Consider the following 15,534-nt stretch of genomic DNA (forward strand, 5'->3'; position numbering starts at 1 on the left):
TGTATAGTTTCTTTATTAAAGAACCATGAATAATAACCACGCTGCGTTTTGGTCCGCCTCTCCTTCGACACAAGAAAACCGTTACAGAATCACCCACCACAATAGGACCAAGTGGCGGGGTGACAGGCAGCGGCAGCAGGAGCAACAAAGTCTGGATTATACGACTTGGGAGGAAATAGACAGGTGGGCGGTCGACCCAGGGAGAGTGCCGGAGCCCGCCTGGGATTCGCTGGAGCAGTGCGAAGAGGGGTATAGGAGAATGGAGTTGGAGAGACAAGCACGGCGGCGCGGACGGAAGCCCGAGAGTCAGCCCCAAAAATGTATTGGGGAGGGGGCACAGGGAGAGTGTGGCAGAGTCAGGAGTCAGACCTGAGCCAACTCCCCCTGTTTATCGTTAGGAGCCAAGGAGGAGATCAGAATCAGAGCTGGTGTTGGAGGTGAGCGAAGCAGAGACTGTGAAGGAGTTAATGGGGAAATTGGAGGAGAGAGCTATGAGGGAGTTGCTGGTTTGGTGCGTGAGGCACGACTTTCGCCCGACGGAGCGTGTCAGGGATTTAATGGCACCTGGGTCAGCTCTCCATACTCATTCTGAGGTGCGTGCTAGTTGTCTGGTGAAGACTGTGCCAGCCTCACGCACCAGGCCTCCTGTGCATCTCCCTAGCCTTGCACGTCCTGTGCCATCTCAGCACTACAGTGCTCCTAGCAGTGCTAACCGTGGCGGGCGTGGCACTTGTCAGGCACCGTGTTATGCGGTGGTTCGCACGTTGTCCCCAGTACGCGTGCTTAGCCCGGTGCGCTACATTCCAGCTTCCCACATCTGCCGGGCTAGGGTGAAGATCCAGCCAGGGCGGTTGGTGCCAGCCCTGCTTTCAAGATCTCCAGTACGCCTTCACGGTCCGGTCCATCCTGTGCCACCTCCACACACCAGCCCTCCGGTGGCAGCTCCCCGCACCAGGCTTCCTGTGCGTGTCCTCGGCCCAGTACCACCAGTGCGCCCCGCCTGTCCAGCGCTACCGCAGCCTTCCTCCTCTCCAGCGCTGCCGGAGTCTCCCGCCTGTTCAGCGCTGCCGGAGCATTCCTCCTCTCCAGCGCAGCCGGAGTCTCCCGCCTGTTTGGCACTGCCAGAGCTCCCGCCCCTCAGTCCAGAGGCGCTAGAGCCCCTCATTCCAGAGGCGCCAGAGCTACTCAGTCCAGCGCTGCCAGAGCCTTCCTCTCCAGCGTTGCCGGAGCTTCCCGTCTGCCCAGCGCCATCAGAGTCGCCAGTCTGCCCAGCACCACCAGTGCCGCCAGTCTGCAAGGAGCCGCCAGTCTGCAAGGAGCCGCCAGTGCCGCCAGTCTGCAAGGAGCTGCCAGTGCCGCCAGTCTGTCCCGAGCTGCCCCTCTGTCCAGTGGGGTCATTTAGAAGGGTCGCCGTGGTTAGGAGGCCACGGAAGCGGACAATGGGGTGGACTAAGACTATGGTGAAGTGGGGGCCACGTCCAGCACCAGAGCCGCCACCGCGGACAGATGCCCACCCAGACCCTCCCCAATAGGTTCAGGTTTTGCGGCCGGAGTCCGCACCTTGGGGGAGGGGTACTGTCACACCCTGACCATAGTTTGCTTTGTATGTTTCTATGTTTTGTTTGGTCAGGGTGTGATCTGAGTGGGCATTCTATGTTACATGTCTAGTTTGTCTATTTCTATGTTTGGCCTGATATGGTTCTCAATCAGAGGCAGGTGTTAGTCATTGTCTCTGATTGGGAACCATATTTAGGTAGCCTGTTTGGTGTTGGGTTTTGGTGGGTGATTGTTCCTGTCTCTGTGTTTGTACCAGATAGGGCTGTTTTGGTTTTTCACATTTCTTGGTTTTGTTAGTCTATTCATGTATAGTTTCTTTATTAAAGAACCATGAATAATAACAAAACTGCGTTTTGGTCCGCCTCTCCTTCGACACAAGAAAACCGTTACACATGTTGAATGCATCGAGCTGTCTGTTTGAACTACTGGCACACAGCTCGGACACCCATGCCTACCTCACAAGACATGCCACCAGAGATTTCTTCACAATCCCCAAGTCCAGAACAGACTATGGGAGGCACACAGTACTACATAGAGCCATGACTACTGAACTCTGTCTACATCAAGGAACTGATGCGAAAAGTAAAATTTGATTTAAAAAAACAGATAGGAATACACCTTATGGGACAGCGAAGAGACATGGGCACACATGTTTTTTGGGGGGGGGCCTAGGAACAGTGGGTTAATAACTGCCTTGTTCAAAGGCAGAACAACAGATCCTTGTCAGCTCTGGGACTTGATCTTGCAACCTTTCGGTTACAAGCCCAACGCGCTAACCACTAGGCTACCTGCCGCCATAAACACATACACACATGATAACATACGCACTACACACACACGTACACATGGATTTTGTGTTGTAGATATGTGGTAGTGGAGTAGAGGCCTGAGGGCACACACTTAGTGTGTTGTGAAATCTGTTATGAATGTATTATAATGTTTTTTTAATTGTATAACTGCCTTCATTTTGCTGGACCCTAGGAAGAGGCAGCAGCTAATTGGGATCCATAATAAATTCAAATATCATAAAAATCAAAAGCTATTTCCATGTGAAAATGTTATTGCAACATTGGTTTTGTTGGAAGGCCACTGATAGGAGCACATTATGTTCAAATAGCCACAACAGCCGATTTAATAGTCTAAAACTGCAACTTAAAGCAGGTACGGCATTGATGTTCACTGCAAATGCACTAAATTCTCACAACATTCAAGTTTCCATCCCCACGAACTGAAATGTCTTCAGTGCCCCCCAGAAATTAAGGGAACAGTGGTCCCAGCTCATGTTGGGGTTGGGGGAAATGAGGCAGGAGATAAGGTAGCGAAGGCAGCTCTGAAGAGGGAGGAGGTAGAAGTGGTGGTCCCATTAGGGGGGGTGTAGGAGCATCACAGCAGAGGGATTGACCCAGGAGTGGCAAGGTGAGTGGGAGAGAGAGGAAGGCAGTTTTTCTCTATCCAGAATTCTGTGAGGAAGGTCAATAGGTATCTGGGGAGTGAAAGGAGGGATGCAGTTTTGTTGACAAGGCTGAGGTTGGGTCATTGTGGATTGGGAAATGGGTTATTGTTAGTGAGGAAACACCCAGATGGGAATGTGGCAAGGTAGAGATTGAAGTATGTCCTGTTATATTGTTGGTGGTATGCTGAGGATAGGAGGACATTTTTCTGTGAGCTGACTGAGTTGGGTAACCGCATTTTCGCTTATAACAATTTTGAGCTCAAATGATAGGCACAGCGAAATAACAAGGAAGCTGTTGTCGTTTCTCTATTCCACCGGCCTGCACCTACTGGTGTGAGGCTCTTATTAATTCGCATTACGACCTGAGAGAAACAGCAATTCGCAGTACACCGTCTAGTCTGCTGGAAACTTGCATGAAGAAAAATAAATAAACGGAAGTGAAGTGACCAAGAACAATTTCTACGTTAGTGTTTTTGTTGTTATTTAGACGTTTATTTAAACCCTGAAACTTAAAATGACCAATTTAACTGCACAGCGTCACATACTTAACACATATCGTGTCTAATTCGGGTTAAGGACTTGGTTGATGATGTTATCTATGTAACCCTAGCTAACTGCTAACGTTAGCTAACAATGGCTGACTGTATGGTTTTTCACACTCAAATATCCTCCATCATGAAGGTGCTAGCAAATGCTGCAGTGGAAGAGATCTGTAAACTCGTAGACGACGACTATGTAGTGTTTCGTTTCGAAATAACTCAAAGCCAGAAAGAAAACAGGGCATTGCGGAGGAAACACCTGGAACTGAAGGTGGCACGGGAGCGCGTCCTCGCCAGTAGTGTCAAGATCCTCGACCGATACAGAGGAATGGCAAGAGGTACATTTTGAAGAAGGCGGAGGCTGCACGGCCTGTCGCCCCGTTCAACTTAGCATGTGATCAGATGTGTTAACCAGAATTGAGTCTTGGTCAGTTTTAGGAATATATGCAATAATTCGCCTGATTAATATCTTGCACAAAGACATTAGCATATTTGAATCAGATTCTTGATTTATGGCATTTCCTATTATTTACTGAATGAAAACAAAGTGATGCAATGGAACATAATACATCAATCAATAAATAGTATATCAATAAGTTATAAGAAGTGTTACCTTACATCCTTGCAATTTCTAGACAGTGTCAAAACTGTAAACAGTGTAAAATGTACCATTGACAGTAGCTGACCTAACCATCTCTTTTTCCCCAATAATTTTCTCAGGTGAAAGACATCTCACTGGAGGCCACAGGAGCTTTGTGAAGCCAGTGGAACACAATACATGGAGAGATGACCAACCAATCACTGTTGATGAGGGGAGTGGAACCTCAACCCAGCACATTATTGTGATAGAGGTTAGTGGAATAGTGTTACATTAAAATGTGTTACTTTGTAAATCAAATGTGGCCAGTTTATTTCAGGAAGGCTCCCCTCAGCTATTCACTGTCTTACATGTACATCCTCTTATCTGCCATAGTGGAGCTTGTGAGACTTCCCTACGACATTGTTATCCAATTCAACTCATGTACTGGTAATAACCTCCTCTCTTCTTATGTCAGTATGCATATGCAGAGGCTGCAGGTCCTGGGGTCAAGCAGAAGAGGTCTGAAGGAGAAGAGGACCCACGGCACAGCAGAGACATCCAGACTGGAGAGGATGGACTACCCCCTCTAGAGACAGACACAAAAACTTTAACTGTAACACGAAGGTATTTACTCACCAACTGGGCTGTCCTGCTCCCAGCTCAGAGTATTTACTTTACAATAGCACAAGCCTGAGGAAAGTTCATTCCCATCGAGATTTCGGTGACGAGACTGGCAATGATCCGTCTTGTTCTTATACCACAGAGATGGACCCTGGCATGCCCTTGGGTTTAAAGACACACACTGATCCATCTAGAGGTGACTTGAACCGGTACAGTAGTAGTGTATACTCTGAAGGGTGCCTAGATAAGAAAGGGGAGGGTCTGATCGTAGATGATGTGACTGTGAAAGTGGAGGGTGACGTTCCTTCCACATGGAATGCGCATAGACAAATCGAAATATATTTTACACACGTCCAGGGATCGCGACCCAGTGTCTACGTCGATGGGGCCTTCTGATTCACATGGCCACGTCCTTTTCGATCAGGTATTGAACTCAAATTACAGGGCTAGAGAGCAGGCTCAGGGAGGGGGAGCAACATCAGGCAATATTAAAGAGAAACGGATGCTCTGCATGTTCTGTAACAAAGGCTTCAGTTGCTCGCAGAAGGTGGAGATCCACCAAGGAGTTCACACAGGGGAGAAATCCTTCAGCTGTACCCAGTGTCACATGGACTTTGCCATGGCTGGCAACCTGAAGAGGCACCAGAGGGTCCACACAGGGGTGAAAGCCTTTAGCTGTATCCAGTGTCAAATCAAATCAAATTTATTTATATAGCCCTTCGTACATCAGCTGATATCTCAAAGTGCTGTACAGAAACCAAGCCTAAAACCCCAAACAGCAAGCAATGCAGGTGTAAAAGCACGGTGGCTAGGAAAAACTCCCTAGAAAGGCCAAAACCTAGGAAGAAACCTAGAGAGGAACCAGGCTATGTGGGGTGGCCAGTCCTCTTCTGGCTGTGCCGGGTAGAGATTATAACAGAACATGGCCAAGATGTTCAAATGTTCATAAATGACCAGCATGGTCGAATAATAATAAGGCAGAACAGTTGAAACTGGAGCAGCAGCACAGTCAGATGGACTGGGGACAGCAAGGAGTCATCATGCACTTTGCCCAGGCTGGCAGCTTGAAGAGGCACCAGAGGGTCCACACAGGGGAGAAACCATTTAGCTGTGCGAAGAGGTTCTCACGCCAGCACCAGCTTAAGATGGACCTGAAGGTCTACACAGGAGAGAGACCCTTTACCTGTACGCACTGCGGGAAGAGGTTCTCAGAGAGGAGCTGCCTCACGATACACCAGCAGAAAAACCGTTCCACTGTATAACAAAGAAAGTAACCATTCCACTCGATAGTTTAGATCAAACCCTGTTTTAAAGACAAACTTGAATTTTCATTGCTGTCAACAAAAAAGACCCACAGATGCATTGAGAATCACGAGAGTAACAGATTTCAGCGTTTAATATTCCTGGGTAGAATTTTGCATCCAGGCATTGTGTAATATACAGTATAAGATATATATATATATATAAGCATACCCATATATATATATATATATATATATACAGTGCCATAAATACAGTATACACAACCCTTGGCTTTTTACACATTTTGTTGTTACAAAGTGGGATTAAAATTAATTTAATTGTGATTTTTTTGTCAATGATCTACACAAAAAAACATGTTAAAGTGATTTTTTTTTTACTAAAATTTGTTTTAAAAAAAGAAAAATAACACTATCTTTATTAGATTAGTATTCAACCTCCTGAGTCAATACATGTTAGAATCACCTTTGGCAGCAATTATAGTTATGGGTAAGTCTCTAAGCGCATGCCACACCTGGATTGTGCAACATTTGCCCATTTATTCTTCTCAAAATTCTTCAAGATCTGTCAAGTTGGTTGTTGATCATAGCTAGACAACATTCTGTTATTTTTTCTCCTGATAAACTCCCCAGTCCTTGACAATTACAAGCATACCCATAAGCCTAGGAAGAGAGTTCTGTGAATATTGTACATATTTTTTTTCTTCATTTTTATATTTATTTTTGTTTTGGCTGTTCTAGGGTTTGATCACTATATCATATGGTCTTGACTCTCAGAGTTGCAGGATCGCGATGAAAAGTATTTTGGCTTGATAGCTAGCTAGCTGGCTGTTTGGATTCAAATAATGTGACTTTTTGTTTAATCTGTTCGGAAATATTACAACAAGGACTGTATGCTGTGTCCAGAAGTAACAGAGGAAGTTCAGGGAATGCTCCTAACCACTGCCAAGATGCGGTGGCTTTTTGTGTGCTTTTCAGCAGCCGTGGCATCAACCAGGTGGGTGCTACATTCCTGGCAATGGAGTACCAGAGAAGCCGCTCCAATGGAATGATTGACCAGAGGTGAGGTGAGGTGCGGTAGGCTGTTGAAGAGCTCTGGGCCTGTTTCTTCAGACTGTCTTTGTTTCACCGTGTCTGTCCCATCGATGCCCCCTCCACTGCCTTTCCACTGACACTAAAGCCCAAACTGCCTCAACTTCATCCCATGCTGCCTGAGGCTTTTAATCTCCATCATTTACATTTTTTGTTTGTTTTACTTTTTATACGCTTTGAGAGTCTTCGAAAAGCACTGCAAAAGTTCAAAAAATGTATTCATTATTAAATCTGTAACCCAAGTATTCCTAGTAGGCTAGGTCTACTGTGTAGGCCATGTTATGTTAGTAAAATTGTTTGAGACATTTATTTAAGAGGACGACAATGGAAATACATTTTCAAACTTTTTTGTGTCATCCTCAATGATTTTAAATGCATTATCCACATGTGGTTGTATTGTGTTTTAAATGATCAAATAAATATATCTAGAACATGATGCAGCCTGTACTTAACTCTTAACTTCCGTTTCTCTTTTAGTCCTTATCAATTACAAGCATACCCATAACATGATGCAGCCACCACTATGCTTGAAAATATGGACAGTGGTACCCAGTAATGTATTGTATTGGATTTTCCCCAAACATACCTCTGTTTTAAAAGGAAAAAAGTGAATTGGTTTGCCATATCTTTTGCAGTATTACTTTAGTGCCTTGTTGCAAACAGGATGCATGTTTTTTTATTCTGTACAGGCATCCTTCTTTTCACTGTGCCAATTAGGTTAGTAAAAAATGAATAGAAAATAACATTTGAGCGCACTCAATTATCTCAGTTCAGTTCCTACCACGATGTACCAGTCAATTCTCCCTCTATAGAAACGTGGCAACGATGATGATTGTGGAGGCTGTAGATCAGGGGTATTCAACTCTTACCCTACGAGGTCAGGAGTCTGCTGGTTTTGTTCTACCGGATACTTAATTGGACCCACTTGGTGTGCTAAATCGGTCTCTGATTAGAGGGGAACAATAAAAACAAGCATATGGTAGGAGACTATAACACAGTGTTAAGTACCTAAATGGACCGTAAAGGTGATCACTCTACAAAACTATCACCGCCATGCCCTTAAGGAAATCCCACATACCATGGACACATTAGAAATAGTGGATATTTGGAGACTAAAAAACCCCGATGGAGGAGACTTAATCAAGCTAGTCATCTTGACTACATTCTTGTATCTTTCTCTCTTGCATCAAAAGTTTAAAAAGTGTTAATAGGAGATAGAATGCGATCGGATCATCATCTAATTGGCATTCACACAACTCTAATATATTTTCCACTTGGACGGGGATATTGGAAATTTAATCAAAGTTTACTGGAGGACAACTTATTTTTTAACTAAGACAAAATAATTTATAACTGAATTTTTCCAGTATAATATAGGTTCAGCAAATCCCCTTATTGTTTGGGATACCTTTAAATGTACCTTCAGGAGTCATTCAATTCAATATTCATCAATAATAAAAAAAATACGTTTCTGGACTAACAAGACAAGACTAACAAGGGAAATCCATGAACTAATAGTACAGGTAGATAGCAATAAAAACAATACTACAGAGATACAAACTAAGTTGGAGGAAAAACAAAATGAACTCGAGGAACTTATTCAAGAATGATCTAATGTGATCTATTACAAAAATAAAGCAAACTGGATGGAATATGGAGAAAAATGCACACATTTCTTCTTGAATCTCCAATACAGGAATGCTAACAAAAATCATTTGCAGAAACTCGTTACTGAAGACTGAGTCATTGTGATTCTTCAAATGATATTTTAAAAGAGGAAGCTAATTATTTTAGGCAGATGTTCTCTTTTCCGTCCCACCCTATCCCACTAAATGAAGATTACGGAAAGGAAATCTTTCCAAATAATATAAAAAATGGAAAATGAACAAATGTACAGAAAAATCCCTGCGAAGGCCAAATTACAGAGGAAGAACTTTTTGAGGCTATTAAATCCTTTCAGTCTGGAAAAACCCCAGGGCTTGATGGCATACCGGTAGAGGTATATCAAGCCTTTTTTGATATACTAAAAGCTCCATTGTTAGATTGTTTTAACTACTCCTATAGAAATGGTAGTCTGTCAGGTACTCAGCAGGAAGGTCTGATTTCTCTATTATTAAAACAAGACCCAGATGGCAAATATAAAGACCCAGTCTATCTAGAAAACTGGAGGCCCCTTACACTTCAATGTTGTGATGCAAAAATACTAGCGAAATGCATAGCACTCAGAATTAAACTTGTTTTTTTTACCAGGTATTGTTCATCCTGATCAGACAGGTTTTTTACATGGATGATACATTGGAGATAATATACGACAACTACTAGAAATAATAGAGCATCATGAAACATCTAAGAAACCAGGCCTGGTATTTATAGCGGATTTTGAAAAGGCATTTGATAAAGACTGGATTTTATTTATAAATGCCTGGATATTTTTCAATTTGGTGATTCTCTTATAAAATGTGTAAAAATTATGTATAGCACCCCAGGTGTAAAATAGTAAATATGGGCTACTTCTCAGAGTTTTGAATTGTCAAGAGGAGTTAAACAAGAGTGTCTGCTATCACCATATCTACTCGTCATGACCATCGAAATGCTAGCTATTAAAATCAAATCCAATAACAACATTAGAGGAAATCCAAGGTTTAAAAAAAAAAGATTACTCAAGTTTTATATTAAGTCCGCAAGCTAGATCCCTGCAATGTCTCGTTGAAGAGCTAGATAACTTTTCTGTACTCTTTTTCTGTACTAAAACCTAATTATGATAAGTGTACAATATTATGTATTGGATCTTTAAAAAATACAACTGTTACATTACCCTTTACCTATAAAATGGGCTGATGGTGAAGTAGACATACTTGGTAGTCATATCACAAAATATATAAATAAGCTCTCCACAATGAATTTCAATTGAAAACTTGTAAAAATAGACAAGATCCTGCAACCATGGAGAGGTAAATACCTGTCTATGGAAAAATTGCCCTGTTTAACTCCTTTGTCATGTCTCATTTTACTCACTTACTTATGTAGCTGCCTACTCCTGAGGATTAGTTTTTCAAATCATATGAACAAAATATATTTAGCTTTATCTGGGACGCTAAACTAGACAAAATAAAGCATGCCTGTCTATATAATGAATATGAATTGGGTGGGTTGAGATGATTAAATATAAAAGCACTAAACCTCTCCAAAAGCTTCACCTATTCAAAAGTTTTACTTGAAGCCTAAATGGTTCTCAAGTAGATTACTAAGAAAAGCTCATCCATTGTTTAAAAATCGCCTTTTTGCCTTTGTGCAGATTGCCATGTTTCATTTTCTATTAAATGAAAATGATACTTTTTTCAAAGTATCTCTCCTATTCAAACAAGCATTGCAGAGCTGGCTACAATGTCATTTTCATCCCCCTGAAAAGATAGAACAAATATTATGGCTGAACTCAAATGTGCTGGTTGATAAAATACCTGTATTTATGGGAAAGATGTTTGAAAAGGGTATTTTGTTCTTAAGTGATATTGTAAATTGGAATGGTAGAGTTATGTCCTTCATGGAGTTATCAGAATTGTACGGGAAGGTCTACTCAATCCACGAGTACTACCAATTGATTACAGCATTAGCCCAAAAACGGAGGAGGCGGGTGGCAGCAGGAGGAGGTAGGGAACTGGTCTGTCTGCCCAATATAAAGATTCAAAACTGGCAGAGGAATAAAAATAGCATAAATAGGAAAGTATACCAGTTTCATTTGAGGACCAGGATGTTGATAATTGTGCCATACAGATTGCAAAATAGTTTGAGATGTTTGATGTACCGATTCCATGGTACAGGGTGTATGAGTTGTTATAGAAAACAGCAGAAGATTCAAGACTTCATGTTTTTCAGGTAAAATTATTATATAGAATTCTTGCCACCAACAAAATGTTGAATATTTAGGGCATAAAATCATCAAAGTTCTGCAGATTTTGTTATGAGGATACATAATCAATTGACCATTTATTTTGGTATTGCCCTCAGGTAGCCTGTTTCTGGTCTCAGGTTCAGGAATGGCTGAAAATGCATAACATCGATCTAAAATTGACCCTAGAAATAGAACTGTTAGGAGATCTGGAGAGACCGGGTCGGTCAATTACTAATACTGGGTCGGTCAATTGAAGTATTTATCTTCAACTCGCAATCTGTGGATTCTATTCGGTTAGATAGATTGAAATTGTACGTTAAACATTACAGCACAGTTGAAAGATATATGTTGCGTAGAAATCCGAAGAGGGTGGCCATCAGAGATAGGTGCGATGGGCTGAGGGTTGGGATGTGGAATTGGGGACAAGTGGGAGTTTCTGTGCGGGAGATAGAATGATGGTCAAAGATAAAAGTAAAAAATAAAGTCCAAATAAAACATAATAAAAAGTATGTTTGAATGACACTGAGGGGCAGTGTTTTTACAGCTAATGCCGGTTTGCCTGAAAATGATGCCGTGCAGGTGTTTGTACACATGCATATACACACACAAACATATTCAGTTGGCATTGCTGTTATGAGTATTTCTGTAAATTGACGTGGCTCTCTGCAAATTCGCCGGATGTTTTCGAGGCACAACATTACTAAACATAACGCGCCAATGTAAACTGAGATTTTTGGAAATAAATATGAACTTTATCGAACAGAACATACATGTATTGTGTAACATGAAGTCCTATGAGTATCATCTGATGAAGATCATCAAAGGTTAGTGATTAATTTTATCTATATTTCTGCTTTTTGTGACTCCTCTCTTTGGCTGGAATTTTGCTGTATGTGTTTTTGTGACTAGGCTCTGACCTAACATAATCATATGGTGTGCTTTCGCTGTAAAGCCTTTTTGAAATCGGACACGATGGGTAGATTAACAGGAAGTTAAGCTTTAATTTGGTTTATTGCACTTGTGAATGTATGAAAGTTAAATATTTCTAGAAAATATCTAGCAGAACCCCTAGCCCTAACAAATTTTAACAAGAAATTTGTGGTGGTTGAAAAACAAGTTTTAATCACTCCAACCTAAGTGTATGTAAACTTCTAACCTCAACTGTATGTAGATATTCCATTAAAAATCTGCCATTTCCAGCTACAATAGTGATTTACAACATTAGCAATGCCTACACAGTATTTCTGATCAATTTGATGTTCTTTTAAGGGACCAAAAATGTGCTTTTCTTAAAAAACAAGGACATTTTTAAGTGACTCCAAACTTTTGAACGGCAGTGTAAGTCCAGTAAAACATGATGCTGCCAATTGTACATGACTCATCGAGTGGCAGAAAGGTTTGGAAGCCCATTCCCGCCACCCCCAAAAAATACCAAATGTATACTGTCTCAAAATGTCAAGATATTAACTCTACATCTCGAGATAGTATAGAACATATATATTGAATATGTTTATTCATTTGTAGCATCTATCCGTGTTGCAAAAATAGGCATAGTCTGCAAACGTGTGGTGAGCTGGCATATGCCACAACACTTTTGATTCAGTGTGATAAAAAATAGACAGAAAAGCATTGAAAATAGGGACAAAGTACTGTTGTTTACACTGATATGCTTCATGATTTGACAACTTGTGCACAATTAATCTGTGTTTCAGTCTGATCAACTGTAGCCTACTGATAACAGCCACAGCTTCAGGTAGCCTAGAGAAGCCTATAGGCTCTGATCCCCTCCTGCCAGGGGAAACAAAGCGATAATGTGTATTTATATCTTAAGCTATGAATTTCTAGCCTAAAATAGGCCTATTTATTTGTGTTAAGAAAAAATGTGAATGTGATCAAATTTAGTTTATATTCAAACTTCGGGTGAATTGTCTAGACCTTATCAATCCAAAGTTATTGCCTGGAATCAATCAACACAATAGTGATGACATACTGTGTGAGTAACTTTTTAACTACAGATGCAAATGCCGACACAATGCCACACTGCTTAAAGCAAACTCAGCCCTGTTACTTCTATTGTCCAATCGCAGATGCCTATTTTTTTTAAACCATATGACTTGATTAGAAACAATCTGGTCCCATCATAGCTCATATAAAACCGTTTTACAGCTGATTTATTACTACCCTCCAACTAGGGTCTGAAGATTTACCTGGTTAGGTTAGCCCAGTGGTTCTCAAACCTCTCAGGGAGCCCCAGATTAGAGGTCGACCGATTATGATTTTTCAACGCCGATACCGATTATTGGAGGACAAAAAAAAGGCCGCTACCGATTAATCGGCCATTTAAAAAAAATGCTCTTTTTATATATATATATATATATACACACACACATTTTTGTAATAATTACAATTGCAACAATACTGAATGAACACTTTTATTTTAACTTAATATAATACATATTATGGGCTTTTGGATGGGTGTTCTTAAGGTGATTCCACAGGTTGGTGGTATTTTTTGATTAACCGTTGCTGACCCCATGCTTACATCTTTATCACAAATAAGACACCTTGCTTTCCCAGGTGCCAATTCCATGTAATAGTCCCACACTGGTGCTCTGCTTTTCTCTGCCATCTGTAAAACACACACACACAGCTCTGAAGTGACAATGATACTGAAGAGTCTGCTTAGGAGACAAATACTCTCAACTGTTTGAATAAAAATAGAGTTTAAGTTACCTGTGATGAATGTTGAAAACAAAAACTGTAATTTCTATACGCAGGAAATACTATTTTAATAATGGGCATGGTAAGAATTGACTACCAAAGTGAAAGTCATAATTCCCATGACACCTTCAAAATCTGAAAAGCGGTTCCTTCATTAATTTATTCCATAGGATATTTTTAGATTCCCTTAAAATAAGGTCTGTGTTTTGTGTAGGTTTACACCACCTTGCCAATTTTATAACTGTGTAGATATCCATAGGACAAGGTAACTCTGATCAATATTGGCTAAATATAAGCGAAGATCATTTTTTGTAGAGTGGATTAAGATGAAAGTATGTTGACAAACGTTACCTTATCCTAGTGAGATTTACACGGGATAACGCGTCGACTATTTCTCTCTAAACCATATAAGATAAGTTTAATGCTAGCTAGCAACTTACCTTGGCTTACTGCATTCGCGTAACAGCCAGGCTCCTCGTGGAGTACAATGTAATCAGGTGGTTAGAGCGTTGGTCTAGTTAACTGTAAGGTTGCAAGATTGGATCCCCCAAGCTGACGAGGTAAAAATCTGTCGTTCTGCCCCGTTCCTAGGCCGTTATTGAAAATAAGAATGTGTTCTTAACTGACTTGCCTAGTTAAATAAAGGTGTAAAAAAAAAAACATTTAAAAAAAATCGGCGCCCAAAAATACAGATTTCCGATTGTTATGAAAACTTGAAATTGGCCCTAATTAATCGGGCCATTCCGATTAATCGGTCGACCTCTACCCCAGATGTTTCAATGTTTTAGCCATGAACTATTTCAAATGATTCACCTAGTCAAGGGCTTGATGATTAGTTGACAAGTTGAATTAGATGCGCTAGCTCTGGGATGGAAACTGACTATCCTACCCATCCTCGACTTCAGCGATGTCATTTACAAAATAGCCTTCAACACTACTCAGCAAACTGGATGCAGTCTATCACAGTGCCATCCGTTGTCACCAAAGCCCTATATACCACCCACCACTGTGACCTGTATGCTCCAATCGGCTGGCCCTCGCTACATATTAGTCGCCAGACCCATTGGCTCCAGGTCATCTATAAGTCTTTGTTAGGTAAAGCTTCGCCTTATCTTATTTATTTTGCAACACGTGCGTGAGTGATGTAGTCAGGGTATTACATGCTGACCAGACCGGACACGTCGCGTTGCAAAATACATTTAGAAATCCATGTTATTCAATTATTGCACCCCCACTGCTCGCGCGTGCCAACAAGCAACTATGTTGCTAAGGGCTAAAATTACATTTCTGACACAGATCGCACTGCAAGTCCTGCCTCTCCCAACTCCTCATTGGTTTATAGAAGCAGGTACCCACATGCCATCTCCTCATTGGTTATACCCACGTGGATGATTGAAAGACTAACTGTTTTGCCGGTCATCGTGGTAATCCTATGAAGGTTTAGATGCCAATCACCATATAAGTTCAAAGATGAAAAACCCTGGAAGGAGGAGAGATGACTAGAAACGATTTGGATGACCGTTTTATGTGTGTATTAATTGTCAGAGTAGAGGACCTTGTGCATTTCAGGTAAAATAACAACTCAATGTTTATATCCCAGGACAAATTAGCTAGCAACAGCAAGCTAGCTAAATAGGACAAATTAGCTAGCATGTGCAAGCTAGCTAGCTAAATGCCATACATGTTTAAAGCTTTTCCACCTGTCCCCAAATTAATGTAATTGGTTCCGAGTTCGTTTTGATATTTGAACCTGCATGTCGTGATTGCGTTTGGTGGGGGGACAAAATACATTTATGCACGATGGTGCACGCGCGCAGCCGGTT

At 41.4% G+C, this 15,534-nt stretch overlaps 1 long non-coding RNA gene across 1 annotated transcript; it reads right to left on the minus strand.

The window, feature by feature from the left end:
* Positions 1 to 13,408: 13,408 nt before the first annotated feature.
* Positions 13,409 to 15,487, minus strand: LOC135574041 (uncharacterized). The gene is made up of 2 exons (XR_010465150.1): positions 14,152 to 15,487; positions 13,409 to 13,619 (listed from the first exon to the last, which is right to left on the minus strand). It is a non-coding gene; the product is annotated as an uncharacterized LOC135574041 (long non-coding RNA).
* Positions 15,488 to 15,534: the final 47 nt, after the last annotated feature.

Source organism: Oncorhynchus nerka, linkage group LG11 (genome assembly GCF_034236695.1).
Source record: "Oncorhynchus nerka isolate Pitt River linkage group LG11, Oner_Uvic_2.0, whole genome shotgun sequence".
Taxonomy (NCBI): Eukaryota; Metazoa; Chordata; class Actinopteri; order Salmoniformes; family Salmonidae; genus Oncorhynchus; species Oncorhynchus nerka.